The following is a 19,168-nucleotide window of genomic DNA, read 5'->3' on the forward strand; positions in this document are numbered from 1 at the left end:
GTGTCATTTGTTAAATTGCTTTCATTCTTTTTATGTCTTTCTCTGAACTGATGAAAAATTCATCTGTGAGAGACTCATGCTTTAAAATTTCTCCTTTCCACCTGATAGGTGGCCTCAGTATTGTAAAAGGATGTCAGAAGCCTCATGTTCACTGAGATCCTTTTCCAAGGTTATTTTGTCCTTACGGCCAGACCCTAACTCAAACAGAGTTAGCAGGTCACAAGTCAACGTAATTAGGCATTGAGTAATAGAGTGTTGAGAAGCATTTACAATTATTTTGTCATGTATTGACTTATATTTTATGCCTCAGTTCTAATGAATCATAAAGCTTTCTGAATGGTTTTTCTCAGACTCTGGAGATCATCAAGTGGTCACAGTAGTCAGTGCGACACTGTTAAAAATATGCAATTAACTAAGACTATTTATAGTTGAAGGTTGTTTGGTGCCATATTTCTTTGTCTTGCTATGGGAGAGCCTTTTTTTTTTTTTTTTTTTTTTTTTTTTTGTGGTAATGATGCTGGTCCTGATTTCTTCACAGTGAAAGGGAAATCTCACCTCTGCCCTCATGAACGCTTCCAGAAACTGATAGGTGAAAACATGGAGAGTCCCAGTCCCACAGGCTGATCCCCTGCAAACAAAAGCAGAGTCTACAGTTTGGATGAGATATTCCTCCTCCAAGGGTTTGTAAGGGAGCCCAGAAGTAGCAGGTTTAGAAAGACAAACAGAACTTCTCATGTATTTGGTCCTGTTTTCTATGAGCTAAATGTTATTTCTGTGGAAAAGGTCAAACACATTGAAATGTAGTAAGTAGGAAAAGTTCACGTGTGGTGCAAGGGGGCAAGATAGTAGGCTATGAAATCTTAAGGTTGCAGCTGTCTTCTAGATTTGAACTATATGTAAGATCAGGTGGGTCCCCCTGGGCTTTGCAGCTGTAGAGATGGGATTTGAGAAGCTGTAAGCTTTGATTACAAGCTTACAGCTAAATATCTGAGTCGAACAAAGTTTATGGGAATGTGACCACATGGATAAAGAGGGAGGATGAACTGAAGATCACAAAGGAGTTCAGTGGTAAAATAAGGGCTAAAAGGTACATTTTTCAAAGTCTCCATCATCTGATTTTTCTGGAATTTGTTATTATCCCTCAGCTCTGCAAGCTGTGTGTGTCATGCTCCCTGAGCCAGGACATCACTACAGCAAGTAGTCTGATCTTGATGATAATGATTGTGGGTTCCTGGAAATGATGATTCACATGCAGCATGGAAGAACTGATCTTTGGAAACTTGCCTCAGTACTTAGGCCAGTACAATAGCTGTTTCTTTTTTTGGATTTTATTTAATTAAAAAGTAAGAAGATCCCTTGCTAGCCAAAGACTGTGCAAAGTAATGGTAATGACATGGGCTTTGTCATTTGATTTGTAGTTACCAGAGGATAAAAAACCATACATGAGAGATGATTTGCAAAATGAGGAGGAAATCCTGATGGTACATTTCTAATAACTTGTGTATTATTTCTGCCAATCTTACCTATTGTAGCCCCTCCCCAATATCTTCAAGAGGACAAATAGCCTCCTGAGATTCCTCTTTGTTTTTTCCAGGCATAGCTCCACCAGAGTTTCCTCTTCTTTTAGAAGGGAGCACACACACAGAAAATTTGTATTAATTGGATGAATGAAAAGACACTTTGTATCTAATTTATCATCCCTGGAACCTATATATTTGCAGATTCCAAAAGTTATGAGTGAAATTTGGAAACACCACCTCTGGATTTAAGTATTTCCTTATTTATTTTTAAGGTTCACTTTAAGTTTTCACCACAATGTCCTACTAACATCTTACAGAGAACCATATGAAGTGTCTAGTAGTTATACCCAGTTTGTGAGCTAGCTCTTCAGCACTCTGTTTTGGTAAGGACAAACTTATGCTCTGCAAAATACATCCTGGGAGAGACTCTAGTGAATGCATAGTAATTCATAAAGCAAAATGATGGCCATGTCGCCATGAAATGTGAATATCCACACCAGAGTAACAGGTGCCTATTGAGAAATTGAATGCTTGAAGAATTTCAACCCCAAATGGGATCAACCTTTTATTGATATTATCTACACTGTTCTTTTACACTTTGGAGTCTTTGAGGATGCCCCACAAACTGGGTGGTTTTTAGTGTGCAAAACCAGATGTGAACGTATGGAAAGAACAAGTTTTGCTTTTTGTCAGGGTTTCCCTTTTGCTTTTTTTCCTCTGCCTGACTGTACTAGTGTGGAGTTCCTTCTCCATGGCTCTCCCTGACACACCCAAGGGGAAGGTCTTGGCAAAGACCTGTGACTGCTTTTCCCAGAGACACAACATCTGCTGTTACAGGTAGGAAAGAGAAATGAAATGGAGGCAGGGCAGCTGTTGACATAACATCAGTCCTTTTAATTAGGTGAAGAAAAAAGAGAGCTAGCAGATATTTTTAGAAAGCAGGATGCTGGGGAAAATTACCTCATGCTTGAGGTCTCTGGGTTTTATCATTTTAAGCTCTACAGTGAGAATAACCAAAGTTATATATTTTTAATTCTTTTCTCTTCCTTGTTTATTCCCAGCACTTTTTCCACTCTGTCTCAACAAATGGATTATTCAGGGGTTTTAATTAGAAGTTAGTTCCATAAAGTTTTTATTGCTTACCTGTCTCCTGCAGATCAGTTGCATGTAATTTTAGACCCTCAAAGGCTAATAAATAGAAACCAGAATCAAGAAGAAGGATTAAGATGGGGAGGGGGTGGGAAGGGGAAAGATGTTAAATGTGCTCAAAGTCTGTCTCTCCCTGCTGCCATCAGAGTCCAAGGTAACTCTTTCAAATTTGGTATTGCTCTGTTATCACTTGTGCCCATGCTAGAACAGCTGAAGACTTCAAGATGAGCACAGGTGGGACAAAGCTCAATTCTCATTAGTATGTTCAAGTGAGTCTGACCTGCAGCTCATTGCAATCAATGCAAAGTCACTTTTTGACTTCACTTGGGCTTGGATCAGCCAAAAGAGTGCACCAGCATTGGTTTTCTGGTTCTTTAAGGGTCTCTGCCTCTAACTCTGTCCTGCCTTTATCTCTCCTATGGCAAAGCCCAAGAAGACTGCCCAGAGCCCACCTGGTACCCTGGCTGGAAGAAGCTACCAGGTTTCCTCTATAGAGGAGAGCTTCACAGATGGAGCTTTTGTACTGCTGATATTGCTGGGTATTCCCACAGCTTTAAAGCTTCAATATTGTTTGGTTGACATGGGTGTGTTAGAAAACATCTGCATGCTCGCAGCCCCTGTACCTGGCAATTTGCAGTGCAAGAGGAATGGAATATCACAGTGAAGTGAGTCAATGACATAGCACCTGGGCTACAGTTAGGGGCCTTTAGCCCACAGAAGAGGTTGATGTGCAAAAAACACTAGCAGAGAGAGATAAAATACATTTAAAAATACATAAAATACATTTAAAAATACATAAAATACATTTTAAAAAATATAAATAAATAAAGTGCCAAACTAAGCATACTGTTTATCATCTAGGTCTTCTTAGTTTTCTGTTGAGTGCTCTATCATTTATCAGCCAGTGTTATTCAGGAGGTAAAAGAGTTCAGGAAAGGGTACATCCTCAGCTGAGGTTGTCTGCATATTCACAGAGATTATGCTAAATTGGGAAAAGGTTATGTACATTTTGAAAATCCCTCTTTGGTAATCACGACTATTACAAGCATAGTTTTGTACTCTGGTTTCCCGAGGAAATTAAGATTACAAGGTTATGTGTAGGTGGGTACCTCAGTCAGTAAGTGTTCCTGCTTTCCCTTTGTCTCCCAAATAATATCTAAGCCTGCTGATGAAGTTTAGCTAAATTTGGCAGCAGGGTTGTGGTCTCCAAACTTTCAGCCTTCTCCGAGTTTTGCGAAAATGGCTAGCTGAGTAGCAGAAACTATGTTTCTAGGTATGGAAGTACTACAGTATACCTTAGACTTTATCAAACTTTGTAGAATTCAAGTAGGAGACATTATAAACACTGACTTCAGAGATCATACATTTGGCACATGAAATACCATAATCATAATGCTGAAATCTATACAGAATTAAGTCCGTAATTTCTGCACTTCAATAAAATATGTTGGGTTTGGCATTCTTTTATGTGTGTTTTGTTCGGTTTTGTTTGTTTTGGTTTTTTTTTTTTTTTGTTTGGTGGGGTTTTTGTTGGTTGTGTAATGTTTGTGGGTTTTTTGTTTGTTTGTTTTTTGTTTGGTTTTTTGGTTTTTTTTGGTTGGGGAGAGCAGAAAGGGGGGTTTTGGTTTGTTTTTTTTTTTCCACTGAAGAAAATGTGGACCTGGGACTTGCAGATCCTGAATGGACTGCATACACCAAGAGGCTGGATTTTTCTCTCTTGGATTGGGTGTCTGATAGCTGCATGGCCTTATGCAGAATGCAGCACATAACACTGGCATTACAGAGGATTTAGAGCTCTAATCCAGCTAGAAGTGCTTTCACATGTAGTATAAACTATCTGGGGAGCTGATGTGAGTCACCATAGCTTCTTCTGCACCCTTAACCTACAGTTTGAGCCCAGTATTTATGAAGCAAGAAAATTATTTATCATTATATACCAGTATCTACTATTATTTATCATTAGAGTTCAGATGTATCTATTGGGCACTTGGATAGATTTTTATTGCAGCTAAAACATTTCTTTTTACCCAGGCACATACTTTGAAAGGAATATTAGTTGTATTAGTGCTTTGCAGATGAATGGAGGTTGTTTACCCTGGTGTCTGGCTGGCCATACACTGTCCTTCATTGATTGCAATGTCTACAGTGCAAAACAGCTTTGTGGTAAAACCATCACACATGTCAGAGAGCCAAATTCTGCCTTTGTTCTGCAAACACAACTCTCTTACAGCTGGAAAGCTGTAAGTTTTGGCCCTCCAGTATGCAATGTCCCTCAGTTTTGACTATGAGATTGGAAAGTCTTGGAATGTTAACTGGAACACATAATTATTTCGATTACTGTGTTGACTTAAGTAATTACATACTTCAGTATTTTGTTGAATGATGATCTAAACTGTAAGCCTGAATATTTTATCTAGTCACTGTTCTCACTGAGCTCAAAGAACTACTTTTATTTAAGGCTGAAATATCTAGCCAGTCAGACGGAGTATATGGTACTATGTGCAAAAACATACTAGAAACAAGGGTGCTCAATAAAAGGGGAAAACTACTTTCTGGGCACACTGGCAAAGGAAAAAAGAGAAATAGGTGACATCTTCTAAAGAATGTTGCTCTCCCTGGCAGGATGATTTCTTAGGGCTTCCTAACTTGCTTTCTATAGACAGAGTTTCTATAGAAACTTGGAGTTTTAAGGTGGAAATCCAGTGCAGCTTTATCTCTTCAAGCACTTTGTATGAAGCAAGAGTGGCTTATTGCATTACTACAGAACCAGTGAAACCAACCAGTCTTTCCAGTGTAGGATGGCTGCTTTCAGTAAACAAAGTATCCCAGTGTACACCTCTGGCAGGATGTCTTGTGTGGGGGTTAGCTGGCTGTGACACAAAAGTGGCCTTCCTCCCATACAGAGAAATCTTTCTTGCTTTACAGGTATCTTTTGCATGTATCAGTTGATGCATTTGGAGGACCTGAAATAAGGATTTGTGTTACACTACATAGCGTATGGACCTGGCTGTAGGAGTGATTCAGCTTCAAGTCACAAACACATTGTATGAGCACAGTTATGAGGAGTCTTTAAGGCTGAATCTAAGCAGTGCTGGCTTATCTATCTAGGAAACACCTACTGAAAGTAGCCATCCTACACTGGAAAGACTGGTTGAGCACTGGAATCAGGAGGAGGTATTTCAGACCAGACTGTATCACTGAAGCTCTGAGACAATCCAACCAGTTAGATATTTCAACCTTTAAAGTAAAGTGCTTCTTTGTGCCTAGCAAACAGTGACTAGATATAATAAGCATGCTTACAATTTAATTCACATACCTGCCTGCCCTTTGGAACCAAGCATCTTAAATGCATCAATCCTACAGCCAGAAAGGGAGATTTGTGATTATCTCATTCAGACCCGGCAGTGACGCACCCTGCTTGCTTCATTCAGCAAATCCAGCACTACAGGAATTATTGCTCTGTCCTTATTCAGGCCAGCAACTGATGGTGCACGTGGAGCAAGCCTGCTGGGAAGATATCCAGGCTTCACTTTGACTCCAAGTGACAATGCATTTGCTACACACCCCACCCTATTCCCACTAATCATAGCTAATTACTGTCACTGTGAAGAAGCCCTTCTCCATCTGCCCACTTGGCTTCTATTTTGCCTCTGCAGATGCTCGGTGTGACCGAACCCCTGACCTGCTGCCATGCAGGGATGTTCATGCAGCTCTCAATTAACTTCTTAAAGTACACTTTCCATCAACTAAAAAACTTCTGCTGTTGCCTGGGAGAGGACCTTGGCTCTGACAAAGGGAGGCTTTAGAGATTGGAGTTCTCCCAGGAAACTGTCCTTTTCCATCCATGTTTTGGCAAATGTGGATGAGGCAGCAGATTGACTGTCAGTGTAAGCGAAGGAGAAGACGAGCTCCTGGGCTATGTTCTTCTCATTCCATGCATCAGTTGGTTTAAAGCTTTTGATCTTTGAGACGACTAGTATACCAATTACTTATTATGTTTCAGAGAGTTGTAGAACTTAATTAATTAACATTTGTGAACTTTGAACACTTCCTGTGATAGGAGTTATTAAATATCAGAGCAAAATATGAATAATCTTGGCATGCTCAAATTAGCACAACTTTGGTATAGGTGAAAAGAGAAAGAGTGACACTTGCTACATCACAGAGAGTTGGTTTATTTCATATGCTGTAATCCTCCTTCTGTGGATTTCTGGGCTATTTTTATAGTACTAATTCTGATTTAAAATATTAAGTCTGACTGTCAGCTCTAATCCATGCTTCATCCTTGCATATCTAGCAATATTAAAAGCTCTGACTAGTCTCAAGGCATTTAAAAATATTCCTATGCTGTAGGAACTTGGAAAACACCCAAGCTACATGTTTCTTTGCTTCTGCTGCAGGAAGAGTTTATGGACCTGCACAAGGCAGGATGTCTGTTCTACTTAGTGTATTGACTTTGAAAGTCAGTTTGAAAGGACCTATTTAGTTTTTAGTTGTCTGTCATTCTGATGTAAGTGGAGCTCAGCTGTGATTGTCTACTTATACAAAAAACAGTTCATCTGTTTCCAGTTGTTGTAGTTTTCCTTTTTTCTCATTATGGTAGCTGCTCAGCTCCACTCTTAGTAAGTTAACCAGCGGTTTAAAACTGGGCTGGAAATGCCTCCACCAAGATGAGTGAGGTTGAGAGGCTACTGCTGTATCCTTCTTCCTGTGCAGGCTATAGCTGCTTTGAGACCAATCCAAATTACAGCCAGGGAAAAAAATGTTTCCCCAGGCTACTCAGCCACATGTAACTCATGATAGCAATGGAGAAAAAGGCACAACTCTGGAGTAATCTTGTGTTCTTAGGAAGATTTGCCACACTATGGGTTGGATTTTGCACTGTCTGTACTGTGCTGTCTGTACTGCAGATAGAAAAGTACTTTGCAGTATTGAATTCTATATTTTGATACTTTAAAAGCTCAGCTAACCTCACAAAGCTGCACAGCTGCTCTGAGAGGCCTTTCAGCCACGAAGTGTGGATTCTTGAGCACTGCTTTGCAATTAAAATGAGAAAAATCCCCCCGAAAGAGAGTTTTTAAAAATATGTCAGTTGGTATTGGTTTTCCAGTACACTGTGTGTAAAAGACAGTTTTTTTCTCAGTTGTCTAGTGAAACCTGATTTGACCATGCAAGAAACAAGCTAGAATATGTTGTTCTGTTTCATCTGATCTGGAATTAGGCTGGAGTCTGGAATTAGGGTGGGGTTTTTTTGTTAATTATACTGAACAATAAACGCTGATCATAAGTGCAAGTAAACACAGCAAGCAAATTATGTGAGGCATATAAAAGTGAGAAAGGGCCAAGAAAGAAAACATGTGAGGAAGAACGCACTTGGTCCTGCAGAGTTTGGCAGCCATATGTAGTGTGATTTTCTGATATGGACAGATGGAAAAATAGTAATGTAAAAATGTTACACTAGAAATCACCCAGTTCAAGTCTTCATCTCCAAGTTGTCTTTTAACTTCAAATTCTGTATTTCCATCTGATACATTACTATAACAGGCACAACTTCCTTAATATTGGAAAATAGAATGTATTTGCTATAGGGATGTGTGTAGGAAGATCCAGAGAGTATACTGCATTTCAGTTTTGTAGTTAAAGCTTAAAGAGTGGTTTGAAAGCAATGCTTTTAATTTAAGAAACCTCCACTGTAGGAAAGGTATTTGCATGCTAAGCAGAGGAGAAGAGCACAGATCACTTTCTGTAATGGTAACACTGTACCTTGGACCAGGCTGACACAGTTTTGTCATCCTTGGACCGTTCAGCTATAACTCAATCATTACTTACGTTCACAAAGGCTTTTCTCTGTTTTCATGTGGGGCACTTGCTTAGAAACTAGTCTTATTCTTCAGCCCAGTTTATTCACTGGAGGAAGGCTCCTTTGTAAGGATGTACATGGGTTGGTTGGCTGTACAGCCAAAGGAGAATGGAAATAATAGAAGTAATCACAATCACTTCAGTGCAGTGGAAAAGTAGGCATGGAGAGAAGGGCAGGGGGATTATGAGAGCACAGATGGTGGGGTTTTTGAAGACACAGACAGCAGCTCTTCTGAAAGCACAGATGGTGGCTGGGATGTAGGAATCTGTAGGAAGCAAGACTTGAAAGATGCCTAAGCCACTTTCTCAAGTGGGTTGTAAGTTCAGGTTTCTCTGTTTTCAAGCACACTTACAGCTAAATTTTCAAACAGCCTGGGTCTCTCTTCAGAAAATGTGGTCTTAACACTTCGTGCAAACCAAGCTCCAAACAACCCTGTCTGTCCCTCTTCCACTACTGGGAGTACTCATTGGCTACTTTGAAAAACTGTGTCCATCTACCCTAGAACTATAATAAATGTTATGGCAAATGCATTCAAAAAAATGCATTTTATCACATGCAGTGGTGACTATGTAAGTGTTCTTTGCCACTATGAGATTATTTTTCCTGAGGTTTATTTTTAGCTTCCTGCAAGCTGCCTACTGCTTCTTGGCTCCAATCTCTCCAGGCAGTAGGGAGATGCTGTCTTCCTCTCTCACAGCCTCTGGTGATTACACACTATCTGTTCTGGAGTTCATGTTCATTCCCCAAGTAAGAACAAAGATATGATTATCAGCCATGGATACCTTGAAGCCTCAGGCTCCCCTGATGAGTATTCATGCCAAAACAGGTCACTGTCTATTAATTTTTCATACACTTCTTTCTTCTCTGGAATGACTAAGAGTAGTTGCCCTGATCCTAAAAGCCATTACATCAAGGAGCACTATGGAGTACATGTCATGTAAAAATAGTCATAGCAGATCATATCAGTGTCCACTAACCCAAAGAACCTGTCTCAAAACAGGCATACCTGTACAATACAATAAATTACAAGAACAAGTCAAGGATACAATGTTGCTTCATTGAGCATTGCCCAAATTTTTGGAAAGTAGTGACTGTGGGACTCCTGAGCTAATGGTGAGGTGTTTGTGCTTAGAAGCCCACCAAGGACTTTATTCTTTGGATTTATGTAGTTGCTTCTGGAGCTTGCTGCTTTTTTTTTTTTAATTTACAGTGCTTTGCAGCTAGGATTTCCAAAGCTGACCTACAGGTTGTGCAAATGAACATCACCCTTTTGTTTTGAAACTGCAATATTTGTTGCCTCTTAGTTCTTGGATGAGAAGAGGTGGTTAAAAGGTTATCCCTGATCATCTTCTCTGTGACACAGAGACCTATATCATATAATTCTTCAGCTGCTTCTTTTAGCCTGAAGAGGTGGCATTTTTTAAGCTGCACACAACTCTGTAAAGATGGCTAACAGAAATGTCACAGGCAAGAAAGTTTCTGCCTGCTTTGAGTTAATACCAGGAAGAAAACTCTTGCAGAGAATTCTTCCCCTCAGGTCTATCCAGAAGCCTTTCACACCGTATAGGGCTACTAGACTGCACACATTCCCTCCAAATTAAATTAATGTAAAAAGTACACTTGCTGGTGTCACCAAGTAATTATTTTTGAGCAGTGACTGACAAATTCCAGGAACCATATATCTCCGTGATTCCTAAATGTGAACTAAGAGGCTGATCCTATCCCAAATACTTTGACATTTCTCTTTTATTTTCGGTTTTCAAGATGCTCCATCCAGTTCAACTTCAAAGAACAAAAACATGCAAAATTCAGATCTACTGTGGAGAGTTTTCACAGAGAAAGCCAGGACATTGGCATTCTCTGACTTAATATATTGGTTTCTGTCTGCCTTGAAGCCATTTGACACCGGAGTCAATCATTATTGATTTTTTTATTGTCAGTCGGTTCCTGTATTGATAATGCTGGATACTATCAATACTACTTCCAGCATGTATCAATACTACTCACAGCACAGTTATAGCTCTGCTCCCTGCTGCCCGTAAAGTCATACTGGAGAGGTCTGTGACGATTTAGAAGTATTGCCATAGTGTTAGGGAATTATTTATTACACACACAAACTGTGTTAATAGAAGATTATTAGGATTGCAAAATTGAGTACTCCAGTTTCAGGAAATACAAGAATTGGGCTTGTCTGTTTGGTCTTTGGCTGATAGCCTTAAGTGTGTGCTGAGCCACTCTGATTCACTGCCTTTTCAAGTGGAATTTTTTCAGACATTAAAAAAGCATCTTAAGGGAGGGTGCTACAGTGGGTAAACTTCCTTCTCACAAGAAATTCCTCCTCTATAATTAGAGCTCCCATTAGGCTATGAAGGATTTTGTTGATAAGGGAAGACTGAAAGGGAAATGTAGAGCTCCTCATGGAGGAGAAGCTACTACTAAGTAATTTCTTTATCATCTGGATTGTTCGTGTCACTTAAGCAGGTTGCAAGCATTATCCTCCACTCCAACCTCTTTTTATAATCCCTTGTCCAGATGATGGTCCAAGCACTTAACAGTTCATGCTGCATAAAGCCACTGGGATATGGACTGACTATAGGCTGATTTGAGGTGGTATAGGAAGTCCACACAGCTTAGCTGGACCAGCAGAAAAAGTTGTTGTACTTGGACTAAGCCCTTTTAACAGAAAGTGCGAATTTTAGAAATTCTTATTTCTAATAATACTTTGAGACATCCTCAAAATTTACTTTGAAATAAATGTCCAGTTTTGGTATTTTCTGCATCAAAAGTGGTGTAATTAGAAGCAGTGTATTGTTAGCATTTTTTAAAAACCTAATGTAGTGATAATGACTTCAGAAACACATAAATGACTTCAGAATTTTTGAAAGCACGATGCCAAGAGGAGCACTTTGGGCTGTTAAAGATCCTTTCAGAAAGCTTTGAGATGCTGTGGAGTTATGAGGTAGAGCACATCAGAATCAGATCTTCCTCTCTACATCTATGGTTAGCTCCTCAGATGAGATTTGCCGAAGTCTGTCAACATCAAGCTGTCATAATGACTGGTGTTCTCTTGCAGTGTTAATGCAAGGTGTGGTTAGTGTCTGCACCACAATCGACGGGGAGGCACAAAGGCTGATTGCAAAGAGATTTGCAATCCACGGTAGTGCTGAGCTGGTGTGTATGGTGGAATTTCATTTATTACAGAACAAAACCATCTTAGACCTTTAACTCTTGGAGCTGGTTGTGGCTGGATGAAGCAGAAGTTTGCTTTATATATTGTCTGTCTTGATCTATTCATGAAAATAGACAACCTGTATTGGTACCAAAATACTAACTGAAACAGGGTACTAACCTTTTAAAACTCATCTTGGAGACAAATGCTAAGTCCTTAGGCAATTTTTTCTTCCCCACTGTGGACATCTTCACACACTGGAATTTTTTTATTTTTGTATGGCTTTTTACTAACAGCTTGAGGTTAAAAAGCTGAAATTCCATTTTGTTAGGTACTGCATTAAACAGGAAAAACAAGACAATCTTACAATCTTTTGTGAACTTGCTTTCTGATACGATGATAAAACTCACAGTGGAGCCATCATATCTGGGGCTTCTAGATGCTATTGGATGACGAATGATAATAATTTCAAAGGAACTGGACGAGGTTATGGAAATGAATAACACCTGCCAAGAGAAGATGTGGTTTGTCCTCTGAGTGAAAGTGACAGCTCAGGCAATGGAAGAGTGGGCATAAATGAGTCCTTGTGCTGCAAGAGGAAAACTGCTGTTTGTCCGTTCAGGTTAAAACCTGAAGCAAGCTGGAAAACAAGAATCCTGTTTCCTAGGGAAAACTGAGACCTTTTCTTCCTGGAGGAGGAACAGCCCTTTCAAAATTTGAGACATTTGTCCCACAGCTGAGGGGAAGTCAGTGATTAGGATTCCTGTGGCTCAGCATTGTACAGACCATGGGCTGAAATCTGCGTTTGTTGTATCCTAAGTAAATTAACTGAATATGGTCCATACCAAAATATCCATCAGTCTCTAATTAGCCTGCTAAAATGCCAAAACTCCAGATTAAAGTTTGTATTTCTTACATCAGGTAAGTCAGGATCTTCCTTTTCAGTCAGCTGCTTTCTTTGACTACAGAGGTGTGACTACAGCTCTTTTAGGCTGTCTCTAGTTCTCTCTGTCTCTGGCCAGGTAATTCATATCTTGAATCTGTCTTCCTCAAACCTCTCCTAAAACTGTGAGATCAGCAAGAAATTGGTGTGGATGCATATGAAGGGATGGATGTGTTTTCCTGAAATGAATGACAGCAGCTTGAGTGACAATGAAGTTGTGTGGAGTTTGCTAGGAAATGAATCTGCCTGATTTTTGCAAATCTTAGATAAATTAGAGTCTGATTAGATCTTAGTGAGATAATATAATGTAATGATTCTGTTTTCCTGGAACATCAGGGCTGTGCTTTATGATTTGAGAGCATATTCTGGCCCCTTCAGAGGAATATCAGATATTAAAAAAACCCACAACCAACGAACATTAGGAAGGCTCTTATCCCTGTTGCTTACCACAACTTCAGAGAAAGACCTGAGGTTGCAGGAGCAACCCTTGTGGCTGAAGATAGCTGGAATGGTTAAGGCTCAAGGCTTCTTGCTGGTGAGGCTGTAGTGGTGCAAGGGACTTTGCTCCTCCAGACCCTGGTGAAACTTCCCCTCACTATGGGACTTGTGTTGGGGGTCACTGTCTCTCCTCAGACTGCATTGGGAGGAATGCTGGGACAATTGTTGTGAATCATTTGCTTTCATCTGGTGTGTGGAAAACAAACAAAAAAACAAACAAACAAACAAACAAACAAATCCATTTTAAGAAGAAGTGAGCTGGCATGCATGTTCCTGTGGGGGCCCTGCTTCTGCTCTGCAGAGAACTCCTTGCTGCCTGCAACAGGTTATTTCCCTGTGTTGAGGGTTTAGATTGCGGGGTGACAATAAAACCCTGGCAGATGTATTGTTAACCTCCTCTCCCCGCCACTTCCCTCTTTTGCCCCTCCCTTTCCCCCCTTCCCACTAAGGACAGGCGATAAGGAGGGAAAGAAGGACAGAGAGAAGAGAGTCAGAAAAATTAAAAATGTTTTACTAATGCTACTAATAAGAATAGAGAAAATAATACAAAATATACAAAACCAATCTTGAAAGTCTCAGCAACTGCAGAGCTGGCACCCGAAGTCCTGGATTGGGCTCTGCAGCCAACCGGAGCTGGATTCAGTCTCTCACTAGGCCTCAGTTCGCAGGGACAACTAGCAAGGTCCTTTCCTAATGTTGGCCATAAGCAGAAGGGAAAAGAGGGACGAGATCCTTGTGATCTCCCACTTTTATATGAAGTATTCATGTGAATGGAATGTTGTACATGGTTGGTCAGTTTCTTGGTCACCTGTTTCTCGTTGCCTCTCTCGCAAGATGTCCATCCATGCTTATCAATAATTTAGCATTGCATTGGTATGTTTACCAAAACATGTATCTGGTTCTCCAGGAAAATGCAGCTAATATGAAGGCTTTAGCTGACAGGCAAATTCACTAAAATAGAAACTTGTTTTTTAACAAAACCAGGACACCCTGTCTGCTCTCTCTTGGCCATAGTGCAACTTTGGAAATCTGAAGGTGGAGCACCAGGTTCTGCCTCATTGTTAAACGGGGCTGAGGAAGCTTGCATGTGCTGGATGTACATTTCCGGTGTACTCAACAATTTGCTACCTTTCAGAGGCCAGATTTGTACCCATCTAGCACTGTGTGAACTGTGCTTCCATCTTTCAGAAACTGAAGAACTATGTAAGTAGACTCCTGTTTATTTCTTGAGCAGAAGGCTACTACCTGAAAGATATTTTAGGGGCTACAATGTCTGTATATGTCCTTTTTCTTGGTATTTACATCTGCCAACACAGCATCTTTTTGGCTGTTTTTATTAACCCTAAGTTTCTGTCTTGCATTTTGTTCATACTGTTCACTCTAGCTATCTCGGTTTGAATTATACAGAGCACTTGATTTGAAACCAGACAGAAAATGTAATGGGTGACAATTTTATTTATTTATTTATTTAAATTTGAGGTGGAACTATCTCTCTTGAAGGTGCCATGGCACTGTGAGCAATTATTTTCTCAAATGTATGGGGTTTAAATACTGACATTTACAATTATTAAATGCCTGTGTCACAAATAATAAAATTGTGCAGGTTGGAAGGACTTCTGGAGGTTGCTTCTGCTTCCCTCTCCTCAACTCTAGGCCAGCTAGATTAGATTGTTCCATATCATGACCAGCTATATTTTGAATAGTTCAAAGAATGAAGAACCTGTGATGTCCTTGAGACCTTGCTGTAATGGAGACCTTCCTCTTTGGGGAAAAAAATTGTTCCTAAGGTCTCATGGGAGTTCCCTGTGCTGTATGCTGTGCCTGATGACTCTCACACTTTCTCTGTGCATCTCTGGGAAGAGTTTTTCTGCATCTTTGCTCTCCCCTCACATGAGGCTGATAAAGACAGCAGTAAGGTCCCTTTAAACCTTCTCTTCTTAACCCTGCCTTGAAAATCATTACAAATCATCAAGAAATAGAAGTTTAAGGGCTTTAATATTTTGTGTTTTGAGCAGGAGGGGATCAAGTTTTCTGGCTTTTAAGCACAACCACAAAGGCTACTATTCTTTTCTGTCTGAACTTTTTGTTGTTTGTATTGAGCTGTGGTTCTCTGATTTTCACTTATTTCAAGGATCTGAAGCTGTAAATAGGAAAAGTGTTAAAAGAAAGGCAAGAAAATAGTGACAATTAACAAAACTATAAAAGCATTTTTAATTGGAAGTGTTTTTGTAGACACATAAAAATGCTTTAGTATGTAGTATTGCGTCAACACTTGTGAAATAGTTTGCAGTTTTCCCCAAAGAAAAAGAGATTCATGAACTCAAAAGAGCAGTGTTGACAATTCACTAGAAATAGGCATTTTCCAGCAGCACTGAAAAGACAGGGTATGTGTTTATACCTTAAAAAACCACTTTTGGTTTCTTATTTCTGACTTCGAAGATGTGGTCCTTCAAGACACTCACAGAAAAATAGGGTAACAAAATGTATTAAACTAGCATTTGCACTGAGAGGCTTCTACAAACCTTGCATTTGAGAAGTTTTTGTTTTGACATGTATAGAAATTTTTCAAGAAATAAAGACATAATAAAAGCAGTAGTGACTTATTGAAAAATGTTGGACGGTTAGAATACATCAGTAAGGAAACAAATACAAGGCAGGCAAAGGAGAGGGAAAAAAGCCTGTGATGGATGAGTACTAAAACAATATACAATTAGAGAAAGCAAAGCTAATTTGCAAACTAAAGTTAAGAACAGCACAGATAGAGGCTGGAGATCAAAAGGTCTTGGAATAGAGGAAGGTAAGTTCTCGGAGAATCTTTATAAATAAGAATACCTTAGAAGTGGTTTCTTTGATAAACAGGAAACAAGTGAAAGCGTAGATCGTAGCATGGTGCTTTTCAGTAGATTTGAGAAGGCTGTTTTGGAAAGTCAATGAAAATAACACTTAATAAAAAGTAGTTCTGAATATAATGTGATCTTTAAGAAAACAACACTAGGCCAATGCATCTCTCATCCCACTTCCCTCTCAGCAAGAGAATCAGCGTGCTCCTGTTACACATGAAACAGCAGAGAACAAGAGTTCATGACCAAGTTACCTATTTTTGCTGACTCTCTTAGGCAATTCTCAAGAGTCTGAAAGTGTTGAGGCTATTGCTGATTTTCAGTGAAAAGTCGTTGCAAGCAGATGTAAGTACAAATAAACATACAAACGCCCCTAAGAGACTGGAGTCTTCAGTCAGAGTTACTCAAGAGTAGTATCTTAAAGGTTTGTACTCTGACAGGGTTTGGAGGGATGGCCCTATATCTTGCTTTAGCTGATTCTGCTGCAAGGTAGAGACTATAAAAATAAATTTCCTCCTCAGCATTGGCACTTACAAGACATAAATTATTTCAGTGGTATTCTTCTGCATTCATGAGAATGGGTGAAAGCATCTGTCAGCAATAACTTAGAATTAACTGCTCTTCAGTTAGGATGATGAGCATTTCTAGATGGTGTAATGTTCATGTGTGCGTTACAGTGCTTTCTCAAACACAGAATTAATTCTGCATGTCTTTTCTGAAAAATCCGTTAACTAATGTAAATTATATTTTATCATCCATCTTCATTATTGAGTAGTTCGTATGGCCATTTCAAATTCTGTGAGAACAATTCAGGAAGGGAGATCATTTAAAAAGAAATGAGAACTCAAGAAAGACAATGCTTATTTATAAAACAATATTTAGACTCCCTTATTGTTGCCTTAGTATTCAGGCTGAGACTTTGGAGTGAAGGGCAGACGCCAAGCTGTTTTCCTCCTCACTGTTAAAATCTCCTGCTGTTTACATGGTCATTTACCTCATGGATTCATTGTTTGCTCTACAGCAGCAGCACAGAAACTATTTTTATTAAAAGCTCCATGAAACTTTCAGTTCCTTTGGGTTCCTCACTGTATAGCACATACCTGATGGTCTTCCATCAACACTGCAGGTAAACGGAGGTCATTATGAGCTACCTCTGATACCCAGGCCCTGTGCAGTGAAAAGGCAGTAAGACCAAAAGGAGAAGAACTAGATTGGAAATGTAGTGAGCATGACCTTGAATGTTAAAATATGTGGATTCAAGTGCTTTTTGGCTGAGATACTGTCGGTCCACCTGTGGAGCCTCATTTACAGGGCAACATGTCTGGAACAAAGAATATCGGAACAGTATGATGCATGTACCTCTACACCTTCTGCAGATGCGACTATTCCCTCCATGGCAAATTCACAAGCACAGTTTGCTAAGGAGACGCATGTCAGGTTAATAACACAGCTTTTGCTGACCTGAGTCGAATACACCCTTAATGTCAAAGAGGATTTGTATCACACTTTTCTGATGGAAAAGTTATTCGTAATGAGAAATGCTGCCAAGCTGTTTTTTTCTGCTGCATTCAACGTCTGTTAATGAACAAGATAGCAGGGCTAACATGCTAATGTTTAACATTCAGGTCCTATCATATGCATCTGTCCTTAAAGAAATGCTGAATTAACTCAGGCTTGACATCCTGATCCCCAAGGATCTTATCTGCCAGTGAAGTCCTGCACATACCTGTTGCAATGGCATCACCAGTTCTGCAGCTTGCATGCCCTCCACCCTCTTTAATGATCCCAGTACAAGCCATTTCCAGTGGGCTGACACTCAGACAAAGGAAATGTGACTCCTTGGCAGGACTTGAGGCAACCAGCTCCTCTAGATTTCTGCTGGGAAATGTGTTTCTGTTCATGTGACTCTGTGTGTGCATGTGTGTGTGTGTGTGTGTCTGTATTCGAGGGGAGGGATTTGCAGTAAGTTGTGTTAAAATATAGTGAAGGGTGTCTGCAGATCTGTTCACTGAGTTTATCTAAATATTCCCTTTTCTTTCCTTTCTTTTCCCCTTCTCTTCCTCTCTTCTCCCATTTACTGTCAGGAAGGGACACCTCTGAAGGGTCAATTCAGTACAGCCTGGCGCCGATACAGGTGGATATCAACGGCAGTTCCAACAGTGAGTGTAATCGGGAGACTCCTTGAAATGGTATTGTTTTATGTGCATGTGGAATGTGCAAGACCTCTGCAGAGGCCTTCCAGAAGAGGGAGAGGGTAGGTTTGTTACCCCTAGCTCCCTCTGGATGAGGCAGCCTGCAAGTTTTTGATGCCTCACTTAAATAGATAAAGGTAGCTTTTCTTGAAAGATACAAGGGTCTTGATGTGTGATTATCAGTGCCAGAGCATTTTACCAACAGAATAGGCTTTCAGAGCTGTATGCTGTTCAGAGAAAACTGGCCACCAAGAAAGCTTAGGACACTTCAGCTGACTAGAAGAATCTGGAAGCCAAGCACAGGCAAGACGCTGCATTGAATTGTTACTTTCCCAGCTGGAAATAAGAGCTTCCAGTCTCAGATGTGTGCAGGAACATTGATCTGAGTATATGTGAAGAGGCCTTGCTTTCAGTTTTCAGGTTTAGCTGCTGTCACTTACTTAGACTCTCTGTTGCCTCCTGGAGCACCTGGAGGTGGAAGATGAACCCTTGCATGGTATAATACAGTCCCCTAATTATGTAGGCACTCAGTGTTATCCAGCACTTGTGATCCCAGTCCTCAGTGGCCCCTTTTCCCAATATGTGTGTGGGGAAAGACTCTTCATGGGGTTGTAGAAGGGGAAAGAAAAATTCATTATGCAGAGCAAATGAAAAAATGACACCTACTCCTCACTGTTCCTAAAAGGTACTCCTTTCCCATATTTTCCTCTTGGTGACTCTCCTGGAACCAACAGTCTTTGGCCCAGCATCACAGAAAAGGTAGCTGGGCAACAAGATAGTGTGTTAAAGAATTGGACAAGAGGGGATCAGAAGAGATAACAGCAAATAGAGAGCACACTGGAAGGGAAAAGACATAGCAGTGAGAAGATGTAGAGAAATCAGTTCTGGGTCTCTGTGTTGTCCCCAAAACAGGGTTCTTTAAGTTCAAGCTGTACAGCACAGGCTTTTTTTTTTTTTTTTCATTCCTGCTATTATGCACTTTATATGCAATTACAAT

The sequence above is a fragment of the Streptopelia decaocto genome (genome assembly GCF_964273445.1).
Source record: "Streptopelia decaocto genome assembly, chromosome: Z".
NCBI classification, from domain to species: Eukaryota; Metazoa; Chordata; class Aves; order Columbiformes; family Columbidae; genus Streptopelia; species Streptopelia decaocto.